The sequence below is a fragment of the Cynocephalus volans genome, chromosome 1 (genome assembly GCF_027409185.1).
Source record: "Cynocephalus volans isolate mCynVol1 chromosome 1, mCynVol1.pri, whole genome shotgun sequence".
NCBI lineage: Eukaryota > Metazoa > Chordata > Mammalia > Dermoptera > Cynocephalidae > Cynocephalus > Cynocephalus volans.
Genome location: NC_084460.1, coordinates 53,188,137 through 53,207,892, shown reverse-complemented (window position 1 = coordinate 53,207,892; position 19,756 = coordinate 53,188,137). Strand labels below are relative to the sequence as shown.

At 48.1% G+C, this 19,756-nt stretch overlaps 1 pseudogene; it reads right to left on the bottom strand.

Moving 5' to 3' along the window:
- Positions 1-8,486: 8,486 nt before the first annotated feature.
- On the bottom strand, positions 8,487-8,605 carry LOC134366028 (5S ribosomal RNA; annotated as a pseudogene).
- Positions 8,606-19,756: the final 11,151 nt, after the last annotated feature.

Below are 19,756 nucleotides of genomic sequence, written 5' to 3'. Positions count from 1 at the left end.
AACCCACCCAAAAGAAGACAACCCTAACAGAAAGAATGCAAGAGAAGGTCCCCCCAAAATAAGAAAACCTCAACAAAAAGAAAAAACCCCCCAAAAAGAAAACCCAAGAAAAATAAGAAAACCCCCATAAAAGAAGAAAAAAAATCCCAAGCAGAACAAAAGCCCAATGAAAAGAAAACTCCAGGGTTGGCCCATGACTCACTTGGTAGAGTGTGGTGCTGACAACACCAAATCAAAGGTTAGGATCCCCTTACCGGTCATCTGCAAAAAAAAAAAAAAGAAAGAAAAAAAACCTAGAAAACTCCAACAGAATGAAGAAAACCTCCCATGAAAAGAAGAAAAGTCCCCAAAGAGAAAAATATACTCCCATGAAAACAAGAAAACCCCCCCCAAAAACTCCAAAATAGGAAAAAAACCCCACAAACAAAAACCTGAAGAAAAAGAAGAAAACCAAAGAACGAGTACCAAAAAAAGGGAAAAAACAAAAAGAGGACAGAAAAATACAAAAAACAAAAATGCACTCAACAAAACCCAGATAAAACACAACAAAAAAGAAAAATAGTAAAAAAAAAAAAAAAAAAAAAGAGAGAGAGAGAGAGAGAGAGAAAAGCAAACAACAAGAAACAAGAAAAAAAACGTAAAAGAGAAACCATAAAATAAAATAAGACAATAAGAAAAAAAGAAAAGAAAAGAAAGCAGTAGGGTTCCCTTACCAGTATTCCAGTCTCAGGGGCCCGTTGGGGAAAACCAGTACAATTGGTTCCTTGGGCAGGCCAGGCCAGGGTGTCCTTTTGTGCCAGAGCAGGCCAAGGAAGCACTTAGGGCAGGCCAGTCCAGCTCAGGGGGGCCCTTAGCACGAAGACAGGCCAAGACGTCCCTGGACAGGCCAGTTTAGGGGACACTTAAGGGTGCCCTTAGCAGCAAGGTGGTACTTATGGCAGTGATCTGATAGGGGCAGACCAGTAAAAGGGGGCCATATGGCAGGCCAGGTCAGGCCAGCCTTTAGCAATAGGAGGTCCTTGACAGCCTAGGAGACAGGGCATCCCTTAGTGGCACACGAGGACACAGGGGCCCTAGGGGCAGGTCAGGCCATGGGAGCACTTAGTGAAAGGCAAGCCCAGGCAGGAGCACCCTTAGCACCAGGCCAGGACAGAGGTGGCCCATAGTGCCAGACCAGAACAGGTCATCAGGGCCCTGGGGACAGCCCAGGACAGGCCAGGTGGGTCCTTGGATCTGGGCCAGGCAGGCCCATTGTGCCAGGCCAGGCCAGGCCTGCAGGATCCTAAGGATAGGCCAGGTCAGGCCAGGGTGGCTCTGAGGCAGTGGGTCTCTGGTGCCGGCCTGGCCAGGCCCACCCTTAGTGGCAGTGGGGCCTTAAAAAGGCCTGGGCAGGGAAGCCCTTAGTGACAGGCCAGGAAACACCAGAGGTGCCCTTAGTGGCAGGACAGGTGAGGCCAGGGGCTCTCTTAGAGGAAGACCAGGCCAGGCCAAGGGGGCCCTAGGGGGACTCTTTCTTTCTCTCTTCCTTCTTCTGTCCCTCCTCCCTTCACTAACCTTCACTAACCTTCCCTAACCTTTTCTTAACCTTCCCTTAACCTTCACTAACCTTCCCTTAACCTTCACTAACCTTCCCTTAACCTTCACTAACCTTCCTTTAACCTTCTCTAACCTTCCTTTAACCGTCACTAACCTTCCCTTAACCTTCACTAACCTTCTCTAACCTTCCCTTAACCTTCCCTTAACTTTCCCTAACCTTCACTTAACCTTCCCTTAACCATCTCTAACCTTCCCTTAACCTTCACTAACCTTCCATAAACCTTCCCTTAACCTTCCCTAACCTTTCCTTATTCTTCACTAACCTTCCCTTAACCTTCCCTAACCTTCCCTTAACCTTTCCTTAACCCTCTTCTTCCCTGTTTCCCTCTTTCCTTCTTTATTTAATTAGGGGATTTTTCTTTCTATCTTTGCTTCCTTCTTTCCTTTCTTTTCTTCCTTCCTTTTCTTTCTTTCTTTCTTTCTTTTTCTCTCTCCCTCCTTCCTTCCTTTTTTACCCTCTCTCTTTCCTTCTTTGTCTCTTCTTTCTTTCTTTCTTTTTACTTTCTTTCTTTCCTTTCTTTCACTCTTCTTTCTTTCTCTTTCTTTCTCCTTTCTTTCTTTCTCTCTTTCTCTCTCTCTCTCTTTCTCTCTCTCTTTCTCTCTTTCTCTCTCTCTTTCTCTCTCTCTTTCTCTCTCTTTCTCTCTCTCTTTCTCTCTCTCTCTCTCTCTCTCTTTCTTTCTTTCTTTCTTTCTTTCTTTCTATCTTTCTTTCTTTCTTTCTTTCTTTCTTTCTTTCTTTCTTTCTTTCTTTCTTTCTTTCTTTCTTTCTTTCTTTCTTTCTTTCTTTCTTTCTTTCTTTCTTTCTTTCAAGGGAGCCCTAGGGGACATCATGCCAGGAGAGCCCTTACTGGAAGGCCAGGCCAGGCCAGAAACAGGGGGCTACTTAGAGGCAGATCAGTCCAGGCCAGGGGGGCCTAGGGGGGCTCTTCTCTTCCTTCCTTCCTTTCTTTGTTCCCTGCCCTCCTTCCCTGCCTTCCTGCCTTCCCTTCCTCCCTTGCTTCCCTTCCTGCCTTCCCTTCCTACCTTCCCTCCCTTCCTTCCATTCCTGCCTTTTCTTCCTTTCATTCCTGCCTTCCCTTCCTACCTTCCCTCCCTTCCTTCCATTCCTGCCTTTTCTTCCTTTCGTTCCTGCCTTCCCTTCCTACCTTCCCTCCCTTCCTTCCATTCCTGCCTTTTCTTCCTCCTGTTCCTGCTTTCCCTTCCTCCCTTCCCTCCCTTCCTTCCATTCCTGCCTTTTCTTCCTTCCCTTCCTTCCTGCCTTTCCTTCCCTTCCTTCTGTTCCTGCCTTTTCTTTCTTCCTTTCCCTCCTTTTTTCCCTTCTTTCTTTTCTTGGGGGGGCTCTTTCTTTCTTCCTTTCCTTCTTTCCTTATTTCTTTCCTTCTTTCTTTGGGGTCCTTTTTTTCTTTCTCTCTCTTTCTTCCTTCTTTCCTTCTTCTTTCTGTTTCCTTCTTTCTTCTAGCCCACCTATGTCCCTCCTGGCCTGTCCTGCCACAAACCGGAAGGAGGCCCTGACCTGACCTCCCCTTGGGCCCCCAAGAAAGAAAGAAAGACACCCCCCCCAGGGCACCCCCAGCCTGGCCTGCCTCTAAGAGACACCCTGGCCTCATCTAGCCTGTCCTGCCACTAATGGTGCCCCTGGGCTTTCCTGGCCTGCCACTAACGGTCCATGGCCAGGCCTGCTAAGGGCCCCACTACTACTATGGGTGAGCCTGACCAGGTGTAGACAAGAGACCCACTGGTTGGACCTGCCTCAGGTCTGCCCTGGTCTGAACTGGCCTGCCTCTAAGAGACTCCTAGTGCAGGCTGGGCCAGTCCAGGGGTCTCTTACAGGCAGGCAGGCAAGGCCGGGGGTCCACAGCACTAAGCAGGCCAAGAGGACCATGGGCCAGCCATTCAAAGAGGGCTCTTAGTGGCAGGGCAAGCCAGGCCAGGTGATCTCTTAGAGGCAGACCAGGGGGGCTCTTAGCACCAAGACAGGCCAAGGGGGCGAGGGACAGGCCAGTCAAGGGGGGCACTTAGTGGAAGGGGAACCCTTGGCAGCAGTGTGGCCCTTATGCCTGTGGTCTGCAAGGGGCAGACTAGTAAAGGGGGGACATATGGCAGAACAACCAGTGGGTTGATAGGGCAAGATAGGCCAGGCCAGTCTTTAGCAGTAGGACGTTGGCAGCATGCCTGTCCAGGGCAGCCCTTAGTGGCATGTGAGAGAACAGGGGCCCTAGGGGCATTCCAGGCCTTGGGTGCCCTTACTGGCAGCCCAGGCTAGGACAGAGGTGGCCCAAAGTGCCAGGCCAGGACAGGCCATCAGGTCCCTAGGGACAGCCAAGGAGAGGTCAGGGTGTTCTTGGCTCTGAGCCAGGCTGGGCCAGGCCAGCAGTAAACTAGGAACAGCCCAGGCCAGGCTAGGGAATCCTTAGGAGCAGGCCATGCCAGGTTAGTGGGCACTTGGGGTATGCCAGTCTGGCCAGGGGAGCCCTAGTGGCAGGTCAGGCCACTCCGGGAGGTCCTTAGAGGCAGGCCAGGGCAGGCATCCTAGGGACAGGCAAGGCTACAGGGGCTCTTAGTTCCAGAACAGCCCAGGGACTCTAGGGGCAGGCCAGCCAGGGGACCCCTTAGTTCCAGGCAAAGCCAAGGAAGCACTTGGGGCAGGCCTGGAAGGCCCTTAGCAGAAAGGGGGCCATTAGCAGCAGGGGGGGGCCTGAATAGTAGTCCTGGCCATGGAGGCCCTTAGTGCCAAGTGTTCTGTTATAGCCACGGAAAATTGGTACCAGGAGTGGGTTCTTGCTCAAAACAGACACTTGAAAATGTGGGAATGGCTTTGGAAGTGGGGGTTGAGAGTTTGGAGGAGTTTGGAGGACTCAGAAGAAGACAAAAAATGAGGGAAAGTTTGGAATGTCTTAGAAACCAATTAAATGGTGGTGAGCAGAATGCTTATGGAAATATGGACTGTATAGACCATTCGAAGGAGGTCTCAGATAGAAATAAGGAGTTTATTGGAAACTGGGGCAAAGATCACCCTTGCTGTGAACTGGCAAAGAACTTGGTGGCATTGTGTCCATGTCCTAGGACTTTGTGGAAATTAGAACTTAAGAGTTGTGAACCCGAGTATTGGGTGGAAGAAATTTCTAAGCAGCAAAGCATTAAGGGAGCTGCATGGCTACTTGTAAGAGCCTACTCTGAGTTATGGTGGCAAAGGCATGACATAAAGCCAGAATTTAAAAGGGAAGCAGAGTGTAAAGATTTGGAAAATTTGCAGCCTGGCCATGTGGTAGAGAAACAGAGAGCATTTCCAGAAGGAAAATTCAATGGTACTAAGAAGATTAACACAGAAGAATGGGATTATGAAGAGAAGGAGAAAAAGTTCCTGAAGGCATTGCAGAAGCCTCTGGGGCCACATCATCCATTTCGGGCCCAAATATCTAGTGAGACAAAATGGTCTTGGGCTTGTTGCTTGAGGAGCCATCCACAGGCTCACGGCTCAGGGCCACCTTGGGAAACTGCTTCTAACACCAGCACTCTGGCTGCTTTGGCTGCTTCAGCTGTGGCTAAGTTGGCCTCAGTTGTGGCTGGACCCGCAGCTTTGGAAAACACAAGCCAGAAGCCTTGGTGGAGTCCACGTGTTGTTAAGTCTTCAGGCTCACAGAATGCCAGAGCTCAGAAGCCTTGGGAGCCTCCACCCAGATTTCAAAGGATGTATGGAAAAGTCTGGGGGCCCAGGAAGAGATCTGTCACAGGGGCAGAGTAACCACAGACACCCTTCGCTAGATCAATGCCAAGTGGAAATGTGGGGTCAGAGTTGCAGCAGAGAAACCCCATCAGAACCGTGTATAGTGGAGCCATGAGAGCAGGACCACCATGGAGACCCCAAACCTGTGGAGCTACAAAGTGGAACGACAGCCTGCAGAGTATATGGAATATGGACTGAAGGTACATGTTTCACCATCGCTGAGATTTAATGCCTGCCCTGCTGGATTTTGGACTTGCTTAAAACCTGATACCCCTTTCTTCTGGCCTATTTCTCCCTTTTGGAATGGGAATATGTACCCTATGTTTGTCGTACCACTGTATCTTGGAAGTAGATAAATTGTATTGATTTCACAGATGGGACTTTGAACTTTGGACTCTGAGTTGAAAAAAGTTAAGACTTTGGGGATGAAATGAATGTATTTGCATGTGAAAAGCATCAGTTTTGCAGGGCCAAGTGGACCACCCCATACTGAATGGATTAAAAATGGTGGTCAGGTGTGTGGTTCTGAGGGCTTTCAAAGAAGAGCACATGAGAGTCTGTCTCTGCTCTCTCTGCTTCCACCATCTTGCAATGTGAGACCCCTGGGTCACTGTTGCTACCACCAGATGCACTTTGGGCTTCCTAGCCTCATAAACGGTAAGCAATAAATTTTGTTTTTCTTTATAAATTACCCAGTTCCAAGTATTCTGTTACAGCAACACAAAACAGACTAAAACAGGGACCCTGAGGAAGACCAGGCCAGTGGGTCTCTTGTGTAGGCCTGGAGAGGCCTGCCCTTAGGGGCACTCCAGGAAAGGCCAGGGGCACTCTTAGTGGGAGGGCTGGCCAAGGGGGCCCTAGGGCAGACCATATAAGGAGGACCCTTAGTGGCAGCCCAAGCCAGTGAGGGGCCCTTAGCAATGTCTTATCATTTATACTTGGCCAGGAAATTTTCTTTGTCATTAAAGTATCAAACTTATTTATTTTTGTAGTTTCTTCAGAGTCTACATTTATGTTTTTTTCCACTCCCACAACTGTGTATTTTGATTGGAGTCAAATTTAGTTCATTAAAATAAACACCGAAAGTGAATACATGGTTTTTGTTCAGTTTTATTATTGAGATAAACAGCGTTCAGATTTATTAGTCTGTCAATTCTGTCGTTTTCCCCTGTCCTGATAATTTGATTTGTGTGTGTGTGTGTTTAGTATATCCATTCTCCTGTGAATCTTAGGTTTGTTATTATTTTCTCACCTTCTTGTGATAAATGCGTAGTTTTAGAATATTTTGATATTTATTGCTTAATAATGACATATAAGGCTGTGAATTTGCTTTAGAAAAGAAATTTGACTTCATCTGCTTCATTTTAGCAATTTGACTATGATGGACTTTAGTATGATTGTCTCCTCTTTTCTTTTTTACTCCCAGTTGGGGTTTGCCAATGTAATTGGGGTTCTTTAATCTGTGGGTTGATGTATTATATCCATTTTGGAAAATCCTCAGCCTTTACACCTTCAGTGATGGCTTCTGCCCTCTTCTCCCTCCCCTCTCTGTCCCCCTCTGAGTCCAATTACACTTAACACAGTTTTAATGAGGCTCATCGGTCTCTGCTTCTTCTGTCTTCCTCAGGGAAGGCCCTTCAGGGATTTGGATGGAAATTCTAGTAGGTCACTGGTTAAGCAGGACAGACAGTGGCAAATCCACTTGTGGCCTTCGGAGGTTTCAGCTTGCTGCTGTAGCACCCACTCCCTGCAGCTTTCAAATGTGGCGAAAATCTTGAGGGACCCATCAGCAGCCCTGTCCCTCTGGGGAAACATTATGTCCCAAGCACTTTGAGATTCAGGCAGATTCTACTCTGAGTTTTAGGAACCCTTTGCCTGGCTCCTCAATCCTCCATGTTCATCCCCAGAACATAGAGAATGTCCTGTGGAAAACACCGACTGTGCCGGTGCTTCTCGAGTTATGTGATCTCTCACAGCAGCTAAAGTCCTGAGTGACCGACCAATACGTCCCTGGTTTCTCTGTCCCCCTTGTCGGCCAAATGTGATCATCAGTCCCTGTTGAGCATGAGCAAAAACCCTGCCCTAGAAGTCTCCCTCTCTGAAATTCCAACTAATGTAATTATTGTTTCCACAACTCTATTATGCCCTCTGGTTTACCCAATGATACATGCTTTGCTTTTTTGTTCACTGAAACATCAGTCCTGACGCTCTTTTCATTACCAGTTGGTGACTTCCTTAATTTTTATAAAAGTTAATAATATATGTTTATGTAACTGGTTCTTGCTGCACAGACACTGGCTGGTTCTCAATCTTTTGCTACCCAAACCTGTGCAAATGCATATAGACATAAATTTAAATGGACCTGCTACAAAAGGCTGAGAACTCCTTCCAAACCAAGACTGATAGCAAAACTGGGGAGGTAGTCAGATAATACAGAAAAATATTTTTAAATTGTACATTTTTTCACACGTGAATAGTTCTTTAAAATTTTTTAGTGAGGTATGTCATTCTTAGAAAAGATCACATAGAATGTTTTAAGTTTAAATATTAATATCATATAAACTCTGCAAACTGGACACACACTGATGAATAGACTGGGCAGATATTAGGCTCCCAGTGTGCCCATCCTGATCTCATTTCCCTCCTATCCCCAGATGTGACACTATCAGAAATTTTATAGTTTTCTTTTTGTCTTTACCATCTATTATGTATCATTAAGAAGTATTTTCTTTAACTTTGCCCCTTTTAAACTTTCCATGAAAGGATATTAATAGAATTACCCTGAACATGGTCGTCATTGGTTTCTCTGCCTCAGCCTGTGTCACACATGCTGGTTTTGAGACTGTAGGTCATCCAGCTGACCATCCATTCCAACACTTATAACATTTGGGCAGTTTCAATTATATTTTCTGCTCTTCTGAAAATGCTGCTCCTGTATTTCAAGTTTGTTTTCAAATGCCCACATATACCAAGCCTCTGGATGGTCCTTGGTCAGCTGGGGTATGAGGCAGGAGGAGGGCCTCAGGCTGCACCCTTGGCAGGGTGGTCTTCGGGGTGGCCGAAGTGCAGCAGAGGCCACGGGATGGGAGCCGGTTTCCATGGGCTGAGGGTCCAGTGGGGCAGGAAGCGTGTGCGGGCGCCAAAAGCAGAGGGGAGCGTGGCCAAAAGCCTACAGCACCCAGTATTCCCAGGTGGTCTCCTATCCAAGTACTAACCAGGCCCGACCCTTCTTAGCTTCGGAGATCAGATGAGATGGGGCACATTCAGGGTGGTGTGGCCATAGAGGCTGGTGGCTGCCCATGGGTGCCTCAAGAGGCTATGTTGCAGTGGCCCGACCTGCCAACACCCCATTCTACTGTCCCAGGGCTGCTTCTGGATTGCAGGGATGGAGCCCTACACCCTGGGACAGAGGAAAAGACAGATGCACGTGTCCCAACACTCCAAGCACATGCACAAAGAACCAGAAGCAGGGGCAGGGCAAGAGAGGGGTCTGGCTCATCAGGGCAGCATCTCTTACCAGTGGCTGGGGTGGCTTTTGCTTGGCGGGGATGAGGTGGTGAAGCTCAAGACCCCTCACAGCACAGGGCAGGTACCCTCCCCATCCTGCAGGTGCTGACAGGTGGGGCTCAGATAGCGGTGCCAGGCCCCCCTGTGTTGCCTGCAGGGGCCTGTGGGGCACTTGGAAGACCGCACCCCAATAAAGCAGTAGGAGCATGTGGAAAACCAGCAAATCTCAAAGGGCCACTGCTGGAGGAGTGGGTGGAGGACACAGGACCCGGCTGCACCGTCTGAGCTGGACCCTCCAGGGAGTGAGCGTGGGCGGCTGGGTGACCCTGCAGGAGGCTGAGCGGCCCGGCATGCTGTTGGTGGTCAGAGAGCCTGGGGGTGGGGGGAAGCCACAGAGAGGTGTCCAGTGCCCTCTGCCTGGGACCTGGGGAGGCAGGTGGTAGCTCCTGTAACATGGATGGCACTGGTGGCCTGGGTAGGGGGCTCCTCTTCCCTCTCCCGTAGATGCTCCAAATGCCTGCTCCCGGGGCAGATGGCGGTAAGTGCTCTGGGCATCACGGCCCCTGCCCTCCCTCCTAGCCCGCATCCAGTGGCAGGAGAGCCCCGGTGGAGGTTCCAGAATCAGAGCTGTCTCTGACTGGGTGGTCTCCCAAGGTCGTCCTGTCCTGGGGCAGCGCTAAAGCTGGTGGGCTGCAGTCGGAGCTGCCGGGCAGGTGAAGACGTGGCGGTGGGGGTGGTCTCTGCTTCTGGCCAGCTCAGTGGGAGGGTGGTGTGTGGGCAGTGAAGCTGCCCCCTCCTCCTGGCTGCCTGTGTGCAATCCCAGTCCCCTCCTCCAGCGAGCTGGTCTCTGCCACGTTTGGTCAGACCTCCTGTCCTAGACACTAACCTGACCGCTGGCCACTTTAAAGCATCCTCTGCCCTTTCTGGAACTTTCATAAAACTGGCATCCTGGCTTCCCCCAACCACCCCCCAACACACACACGCTGTTCACTGCCAGCAGTTTCTCCCTGCTGGGAAGCCTCTGAGCCATGACCTCCATATCTACAAGTGGGCTTCAGGCCACGTGTGGGGCCCTGAGCAGTGGACAGCTGGGCGGAGGCTGGCCCTGTGCTGTCCTCACCCCGTTGACATGGGGGGACTCAGCCACCCGGAGTGCTGAGGCTGTGGGGAGGGCTGGGGACTCCACAGGAGGCTTCTACAGTCCCCTGAGGTCACTCCTCATTTCTGGGGCTGGGGAAGTGGGGGCTCTGAGCTCAGGACCTCCATTTGGAGGGGGGGTTTATGGGGATCCCACACCAGAATCTGCGAGGCCAGGGCCTGTGACCCTGGGCAGTTTGGTTGCCCTGTCTGTGTCCCACACTGCTGAGGGGTCTGAGGGGTGCTGAAGGGCCACCTTCATGGAGCTCCCAGTCCAGTGAGCCAGGAGCACTGAGAACTTGGCTACAGGGTTTGGAAGGACCTGAGGCTGGCCTGTGTGCATGGGATGTGAGTGTGTGCACATGCTCCGGGTGTCACCTGCACGTGCCCAGTGTTTGTCTGCCAGGCCTGGTGCCATCAGCCATTGGTGGCTTAAGTTTGCTGAGTGCCCGTGGGGTCCAGGGTGCAGTGGGTCTGAGGCTCTTGGCTTGTTGGAGTCTGGCTGCAGGGGTGAGAGCCGGGGAAGGGCTGTGCCTGCCCAGGAAGGCTGCCCCAGCCCCCCAGCAGCATCAGCCCCCATCCGTGGCCTCTACCGGGCATCACTCCTCCCATGGTGGCTTCCTCCACCCTCATGGCACCGAGGGTCCTGTGTGGTGCTGGCCTCCTCCAAGGTAGCTGCTTCCTCCCGAGGCTGACCAGAACAGGGCCATCAGCTTCTTGGGGGGTTGGGGGTGTTCAGGGGTCATGGGAGGGCACCTCGTCCTGCCCTCACCCCACAGGTGCTGTGCTCTCGGTTCACAGGAAGCAGGGGATTGGGAATTGGGCTAGTAGTCCTGACAATGGCCTCTAGTGGCCCGCAAGTACCTGTGGATGCTGGGTCTTAGGTCGAGATCTTTAAAGGCAGAAGCTGGGTGGGGATTTGGGTGCTCTTGGGAGGGTGTCAGAGGATGCATCTTGGCATGGTCCAGCATAGCTCTAGAGAATGAATTGCACTGGGGGGGTCATGCAGCAAGGCTGCAGTCACTGGCCCAGGCAGCCTGTGTGACCATCCAGGCACCTCATGTCAAGGGTGGTCTTGGTGGGGTACAGCAGGGAGGAGGGGCTGGAGGCTGGTGTGGCCCCTCCCCTGTGGCCACATGGGGTCCAGGTGCTGCTCCAGCCTGCTCCCACCAGGCAGGCAAGTGTTCAGCTCCCACCAAGCTCAGTGCCCATGGCCACATGTGGTGTCCTCTGTCCCTGAGTGCCCTTCCCTGCGAGCCCCCCTGCAGGACAGGCCCCCTCAGTGAAGTCACAAAGGCATTGGCCACCTGCAGTGGGGTCCTTCATGCTGGGACCTCTGTGCCCCCTTTCTTGGAGTGACACTCCAGGCAGCAGATGGGAGGGGGGAGAGATATGGGGAGGCGGAGGCTAGGATGGACTGGGGTGGTGACATCCCAGGGGAAGGGCATTTCATAAGCTTGGCCTTCCTGTGGCCACAGCAGGACCAGAGCACACCAGAGCACCAGGGGTGTGAGGGGTGTTGTCCTCAGAGCAGGAAGGTTGGTGACTAACCACAGTCCTGGAGCCACCTGAGGACCTGCTTAGGACCATGATCTGAGGAAGACCTGGGCCTGTCAGAAAAGTCAGATTGGGAGCTGGGCACCTTCGGTGATGGCAGAACTCTATGTAGAGGGCTGGGCTGCGTCTGGTTATGACCAGGTTGGGCCTAGAGACATGGGCTACTCAGGTTCTCATATCTCCTGGAAGCATGAACAGAGAGGGGCTGTGTTCATGGTTGTGACCTGTGGAATACACTATAAAGCATATGTACTTCACAGGGCCTGGTTTTCCAAAGTCTTGCAGTTTTAAATATTGACCTTGTGGAGGACTAGAAATTTTCCTCAGGCTATAAGTCTCTGGTCTAAGATAAAGATTTGTGGCACAGCAAGGTTGCTGGCTCAAGGACAGACAGGTTACTGCTTGATATGTGTAGATACTGAAAATTGTTAGAGGGGGAAGGAATGTTTGCTAAGATGGAAGGTCCTTTGGCTTGCTTCACTGAAAGTTACCAGCCTATATTGTTAAACTATAACCCCACCTATGTTCTCTCCCTGTAACTTTCTGGTCTGGAAAATAAATGCAGGAAGAGTACCCCAATTTGGGTTTAATTTCCTGAGGAAGGGTTGCCTCTTGCTGGAGTGTTCCCAGGGAAGTTAACCACTTCGGGGCTTCTCACTTCTCAGAAGAGATGGGCTTTGAGTAATCCTTTGTGTCTCTCTCACCCAGGGGAAATAGGGTGACAAATCCATGGGGGGCAAAGCAACACAAAGCAACAGTGACCACCGTGGCCCTGGGAGGGGTCCCACTACTCCCATCGCAGCTGATTGCAAGCTACTAGTATGATGTTGCTGAAAACAGGTGGGAAGAGGTGCACACACACCTTATGGAATTCCCCTGCCCCCCGCAGACCCAGTAGGCATAAAGTATGCGGAGAGCACAGGTGAGAGTGAAATATGGTTAAATAATTAGGAAGTAATCACTTTAAAATAATTACTTGATCTGTTTTTTGTTTGTTTGTTTGTTTGTTTTTATCTAATTTGAGTTTTGAAATGTTTAATTTTTTTTTTTTTTTGACTGGTACAGGGATTGCAACCCTTGGCCTGGTGTTGTCTGCACCATGCTCAGCCAGTGAGTGCACCGGCCATCCCTATATAGGATCTGAACCCGTGGCCTCAGTGCTACCAGTGCTGCACTCTCCCAAGTGAGCCACGGGGCTGGCCCTGAAATATTTAATTTTTAATAATGGCTGTGGCTGATAAGCCGCTTACAAAATTCCTGAAAATGTAACTATCAGCTCTGGTGAGCCGTTACCAGCCAGCTCTTGTATGACCCTAGAGGAGGAATCCTAAAGTGGTTTGATTTAAGCAACTTTTCTTTTTGAAGTGCTTTATATTCCCTGAGAATACATTTAAGGTTTATAACTATTAAATGATGTAATCTTTTGTTTTAATATAAAGATTGTTTTTCCAAATCTATGGTGAAATCAAACCTCAATAAAATTGAGCAGCAGAGTATGCTGGTAAAAATACTGTCTTGAGTTTCCACCTTTAAGAAGCCATAAAAGTTAAAATGAAATTAAACCCCCCACAGTGAGATGCCACTTCACACCCATGGGGATGGCTGTTATAACACCACCAACAACAAAACAGAAAATAACTGCTAGCAAGGATGTGTAGAAATAGGAACATTTGTGCATTGCTGGTGGGAATGTGAGATGGTGCACCTGCCATGGAGAACGGTATGGTGATTCCTCAAAATATTAACCACGAGTGACCATATGATCTAGCAATTGCATTTCTGCATATATACCCAAAAGAAGTGAAAGCAGGAACTCAAACAGATATTTGTATACCCATGTTCATAGCAGCATTACTCACAATAGCCAACAGATGCAAACAACCCAAGTGTTCATGATGGATGAATGAACAAGCAAAATGTGGTCTGTCCATACAATGGAATATTATTCAGCCTTGGAAAGAAAGGAAATTCTGACACATGCTACAACAGGGATGGACCTTAAAGATGTTATGATGCTAAATGAAATAAGTCAGTCACACAAAAATAAAAAATAATGTATTATTTTGCTTATATGAAGTCCCTAAAGTAGTCAAACCCACAGAATCAGAAAGTAGGATGATGGCTGCCAGGGGCTGGGGACGGAGGGCCACAGGGGGTTATTGTTGAATGTGTCCAGAGTTCCTGTTGTGAAAGATTAAAAAGTCTCGGAGATAGATCATGGTGATAATTGCACAATAATGTGAATGAACTTGAAGTCACTGAACTGTACACTTAAAAATGGTGAACATGGTGAATGTTATGTTGTTTAAATTATATCACAATAAAAAAATAAACCCAAAGCAAGTAGATGGAAGGAAATAATAACAGTCAGAGCAGAAGTTAAGAAAAAACAATAAAAGTAATAGAGAAAAATCAATTAAAAAGTAGTTTTCTTAAAAAGATCAATAAAGTTGATAAACTTTTAGCTAGACTCATCAAGAAGAAGAGAGAAGACACAAATTACCAACATCGGGAATGAACAAAGAGACAGCTATTAATAGCTATAGCTAGTAAAAGGATAATAAGGGAATGTGAAAAACAACTTTATGCCAATAAATTTGACAAATTAGATAAAATGAAAAAATCCCTTGAAAGACAAAAAGTACCAAAACTGATTTAAAAGAAAGTAGAACTCAATGGTTTTGTATCAATTAAGAAACTGAACTCACAGTTGAAAACCATACCAAAGGGTAACATGATCGGTGTTTATTAGAAAATTCCAAGGAATCAGAAAGCTCTATTTTTAAGAAGCTCTATATTAGTTGCAGTTACTAATCAGTGAATTTATCACACTTGCTAATTTTTACCAAAAAATGTCTGCTGGAGTTTTGATTGGGATTGCTTTGAATCAATATACAAAATCAGTTGTATTTCTACATACTAGCAAACAATTAAAAAAAGAACCTTAAGAATATTTTCAATAGCATCAAAAACCATGAAATATTTAGTGATAAGTTTAACAAAATTAATTCAAAATCAATACTCTGAAAATGGTAAAACTTTGCTGAGAGAAATTTAAAACACCTCAATAAGTAGAGAGATATACCTTGTTCATTAGATCAGAAGATTTGATATTTATCTGTAGATTCAAAGTAACCCCAATCAAAATCTCATCAGATTTCTTCATAAATTTAACAAGCATAGTTTAATGTTTATGTGGAAATACAAAGGACCTAGAATAGCCAAAACAACTTTGAAACAGAAGAACAAATTTGGTGGACTTAAACTTCCTGACTTTACAACTCTTTATAAAGCAGGAATCAAGACAATGTGGTGTTGCATTAAGAGAGATAAATAGACCAAAGGAATAGAAGGGTGAGTTCAGAAACAGGCCCTCACACATATCCATACAAAAGAATATTACTCAGCAATAAAACAAAAACAAACAAACAAACACATAAACACCATTTAAAGATACACTGAAAACATGGAAAACATGAATGGGTCTCAAAAAACATTTTTCACAGTGAAAAATGATAGACACCAAAAAGTCTGTATGATTCCACTTAGGTGAAAAAATTTTCAGAAAAGCAAAATTTATCTACATTGACAAAAAGCATTTCCTCATTTGCCTCAAAGAGGCAACAGGGAACATTTTGGAGGAGATGGAAATGTTGGTTACGTTCACTGCAGTGGTGGTTACACAGGTGCATACATTTGTTAAAACTCATTGAACTAGACACTTTAAATGATTTTCATTGCATACAACTTGATTTAGAAGGTGAGGTGGGAGGAGCTTTCTGGTTAGAGAAGGTCTAATCACAAAGGAGTGTGGCTGGGTCGAAAGAGGGTACTTGGGTGGAAAAACAGGAGGCGAAGCCAGAAACAGCCCCTTGTGGCACTTACAGGAAAAGATATTATTATTATGGAAAGGGACGTTTCAATGTGTGAGAGGGGGCTAGTAAGAGCTCTGGCTGCTTAAAATGGAAAATCAAGCTTTGCACTGAGCTGGGATCTTGACTCTCAGAGCCTGGGAGCGCTGTGTGTCTGGCTGTCTCAAGACAAGGCTCCTGCAGGGTCATGCTCACTTGGGGTGACATTTAGATTCTCCAGAAGCAAAGAGTCTGCCCCAGAAACTCAACATTTAAGCTGTGTGCGTGGGGGAGATCTTCATTAACATAGTATTTGTGTGGTGGTTACTCGGCAAAGATCCCGCCTCTTCCATACTTGGGGTTCATAATTGATCAGACCCAGAGTGTGAGGAAATTCAACACCTGGGAGGGAGGTGGAGGCAGGGTTCAGCTCAGCACCCCCTGACAGGGTGCTAAGGGCTGGCTGGAGGATAGCCCAGCATGATCGATTGGTGAGGACCGTCTGGACAGAGAGAGGGAGCGGGTGTGGGCTCGGGTGCCACTGCTCACTGCAGACACGTGGGCAGGTTCCGATTCTCACACACTGTGTTCATGGAAGGCATGGAGCTGTAACACACGCGAACAAAGAGCACGAAATGGTGCCCAAACTGGTCAGACTGAGAAGAGGGTGTAGGAGGTAGGAAAAGTATTATTAATAACAAGAAATAGATAGGAATGGCTGTACCCCTGAGCAAAGATTGTACTTTTGTCTCAGGGACACTGTCAACCTGGAAGTGACCACATGTCCCTCTAGTGGTTGCTGGGAAAACTGCAACCCGGATCCAGGCTCCCAAGGCTGGAGGGGACCCCCGGGTGCACTGAAGAGGGGTGGATGCAATGTCCGTATTACATTTCTATTAAAATCCATGGGAATTTTACCTTTTACTTTCTAATAGCTAAAATTTTTAAACAATAAACTAATTACATTTTTTATTTTCAAGGTTTCTAGTTAAAAGATGGCCAGGTTTTGCCCCATGGCTTCACATGGACCCAGTCACATGGTTGTGGATCCCTGAGGGTCCCTGGTCCCCAGTCTGAGAGGCCTGGGCTCGGAGCCAGGTCTCATGTTGGGTGTTCTGGGAACAAGCCCACTCCCAGGTCATCTTGGCATCTCTGTCTTCTGTTCACCTCCCCTCCCTTATCCACCAGAAATCTCGGTCTCGCTGCTCTGATTTTCTTGCCACTGTGAGTCCCTGGAGCCCACTTTGAATGGGGGAAGTATGAAATTGCACTGAACAATGGTGATTTGATTAGAATTAGCCCCAATTTTCAGAGTGCCTGTTGTGGGCCAGGCACCCAGCAAAGCACTTCGCATACCCTCTCCTGCCCATCCCCCTGACACCCAGGGAGCTGGCTGTCACTCTGACTAGGTAGGGGACACAGAGGCACCAGAAGACAAGTCAGTTTACAGAAGGCCTCATGGCTGCTTAAGCCACATGGGATCCTGGAACAGCCTGGCCTCTTTGCAGAATTCCAGACTCGGTGTCCAGCTCCTGCCGAGACCTTTCCACCTGATGTCCCCTAAGCCTGGAGCCCCCTCCCACTGAGGCTCCAATGTACACATTTTCCTCGTCTCTGTTTCTGTCATCTCCTGCCCTTCCATTGTTCTCGCGGTACTTTGGAGTCTTTTCCAGACTCTTCTCTCGTTCCCATGGCTCACATCCAATCTTTCTGGAAATTCCCTTGACCTACACATCTACCTGAACCCACCTGTTCGGGGGGGTCCCAAGTCATCAACCGCCCAAGCATCCTCCGCGTCCTGACTCAGCTCTCCAGGAGCCTGTTCTCCACATGACCACCAGGGGAGGCTTTTACAGAGAAAAGTCGATCATGTCGTAAGTTCCTCTAATCAAAACTCTCAGAGAATTCTGGGATAATGAAGGAAAGCGCTCAGCCCTCCTTCTTCCTAGAAAAAAAAAAAATAGCTGGATAAAATGATAAAAAGCAATCTTTTAAAGTTTCTGAAAATTGTCCTGAAGGTATAGAACAAATAGAGAAACATTGCAGATAATCTACTAAGTATCAATAAGAAAGTGGCATCTGAGCCACAACCGATCCCTCCCTTCCCCCAAGCTCTATGGAATCTCTGTCCTGGGTGCTGTACGATGGGCAGGTGCAGCCAAAGTGATGACTCCCTCCCTCCAGCTCTCAGTCTGCATCCACAGTTTCACCTCGGGAAGAGCAGGATACCAGCACCCCCTACATTGCACAAGTTCTATTCAAGGCATGTTGGGCAGAAGACCAGACCCCTTCCCCGCCCCCATCCCCACTCACAGAGTGAAAGTTCCACCCCAGGCACAGCAGGCTCAGAACACTGGGGCCCCAATGTCCACCCACTGTCCAGCTCCACGCTAAGATGGACATGCTTGAGAAGACAGGGCCTGCCATTCATCCCACCCTAGAGCCCAATTGCAGAGCAGGCTGTCACTCTGAGACAAGCGGGCTTTTGCTCCCAGTTCCCCTGCAGTGGCACAGGGCTCCTGCCCAGGGGGAGAGACAGACAGCGAGGATGAAGATCACAGCTCGGCCTGGCAGGAATGAGAGTATTTGGAAGAGAAAGTGAAGAGAACTTTCCTGCCCAAGGGCATTGACAAAAAAGCAAAGGAGATCATGGTGGAAGGCAATTAAGAGAAGGCTGTCAGCTCCATGACCTGAGCCAAATGTCACAATAGCCAGGAGTTTAATAGCAGGAACCAGGAAAGAGACAACCAGGGAGAAAGGCAGACAGTCACAAGCGTTGGTGACGATGAGGAGGCTGGAACTCCACACACCCATTGCTGGTGGGAATGCACCGTGGTGCAGTCACGTAGGAAATGAGATGGGCAGGTCCCAGAAATATTGAACACGAGTACCATATGAGCCAGCAATTCCATTCCCAGGTAAATATGTCCCCAGGAGAAATGAAAACATGCACCCCACAGCAACTTGTGCAGAACAAGTTTATAACGGCCCAAAAGAGAAAACCACCAAAATGGAGCATCGACTGATAAATGCATAGAAATGTTACATCCACACAATGGAATAGCACAAGAGTTCTTCAAAAAGTTCATGGAAAAGTAAAATTAAAATACAAATCTTTTCATGCACGTTTTGAAGCACCCCTGTATTTGGCAATAAAAAGGAATGAAGTACGGACCCGTGTTACAACATGGATGAACTTTGAAAACATTCTGTGATAGAAGTCAAAGACACTGGTCACAATAGACCTCATGTTACACTGTTCCATTCGTGTGAAAAGTCCAGGATAAGAAAACTCGGTGGAGACAGGAAGTAGGTTAGTGGCTGCTCAGGCCTGGCAGGAAGGGACTGCTCACGGGGACAGAATTTCTTCTGGGGAGGGATGAAAACGTTCTGAAATTAAGTTGTGGGGATGGGTGCACAACTCTGTGAATATACTAAAAAACCTTGAATGGTACACTTTAGATGGGTGAATTGCATTTGTGAATTATATTTCAATAAATCTGTTAAACTTCATGGCTCCATCTCCCTGAGAGACTAAATATACAAATGGACGAAGGCCTGGCCGTACATAAAAATCGAACTCTGGACCGTAATCTGCAGCAGCCAGCCCAGGAAATCAGTGAGCTACCTACAGGTCAGGCTTGTAGGAAGCAAGGCCACTAGCTCTAGCAAATAATCCAGGAAGCCAAACAACAACCCTGGTAACCATCAGTCCCAAACTGATTGCAGGACTGGACTAGTAACTGACAGCTTCCCTAACTTTTCCCCCGACTTGCAAGTTCGGACCAACCAGAGAAAGCCAAATACGCACCCCTCATCAATCACACAGGATGTCCCACTTCCAGTCGGCTGCCTCCAGCCTCCCCATGCCAGCAGACCCCCATCGGGGCACACCTGAAGCCCTCCCTTCCTCCACTGTGAAGCTTTCCTGCTCTCCTGTCGGCCTTTGAGTCTCTGCCAAACCAAAGTGATGGTGGCTGACCCCCTGCCTACAAAAAGCTCTGAATAAACAGCCCTTGCTGGGTCTCACTTGGTTGATCTTTGTTTATATCCACATCACTCAGGTAAAAGTGATGCCCTTAGAGGGTCTACAGGTCCCAGCTTGATGTCTGACCTCGGCGAACAAGGGATGAATGAAAGAAGAAATTCTGCCAGTAGGTCAGACGTGATGTGGGGGTGGAAAACGGATGACCTCATCTGGATCTGTCTGACATCAGGCTGGTCCCTGGATTGTGGGGTTGAGAACTATAGGACCGCCTCCAGGCTCATGGGAAGAATTAGTCCATTTCTGTTACTTACAGCAGAATACCTGACACTGGGTCAGCTATAAAGAAATGAAGTTTATTTCTTACAGTTTGGAGGCAGGAAGTCCATGATCCAGGGA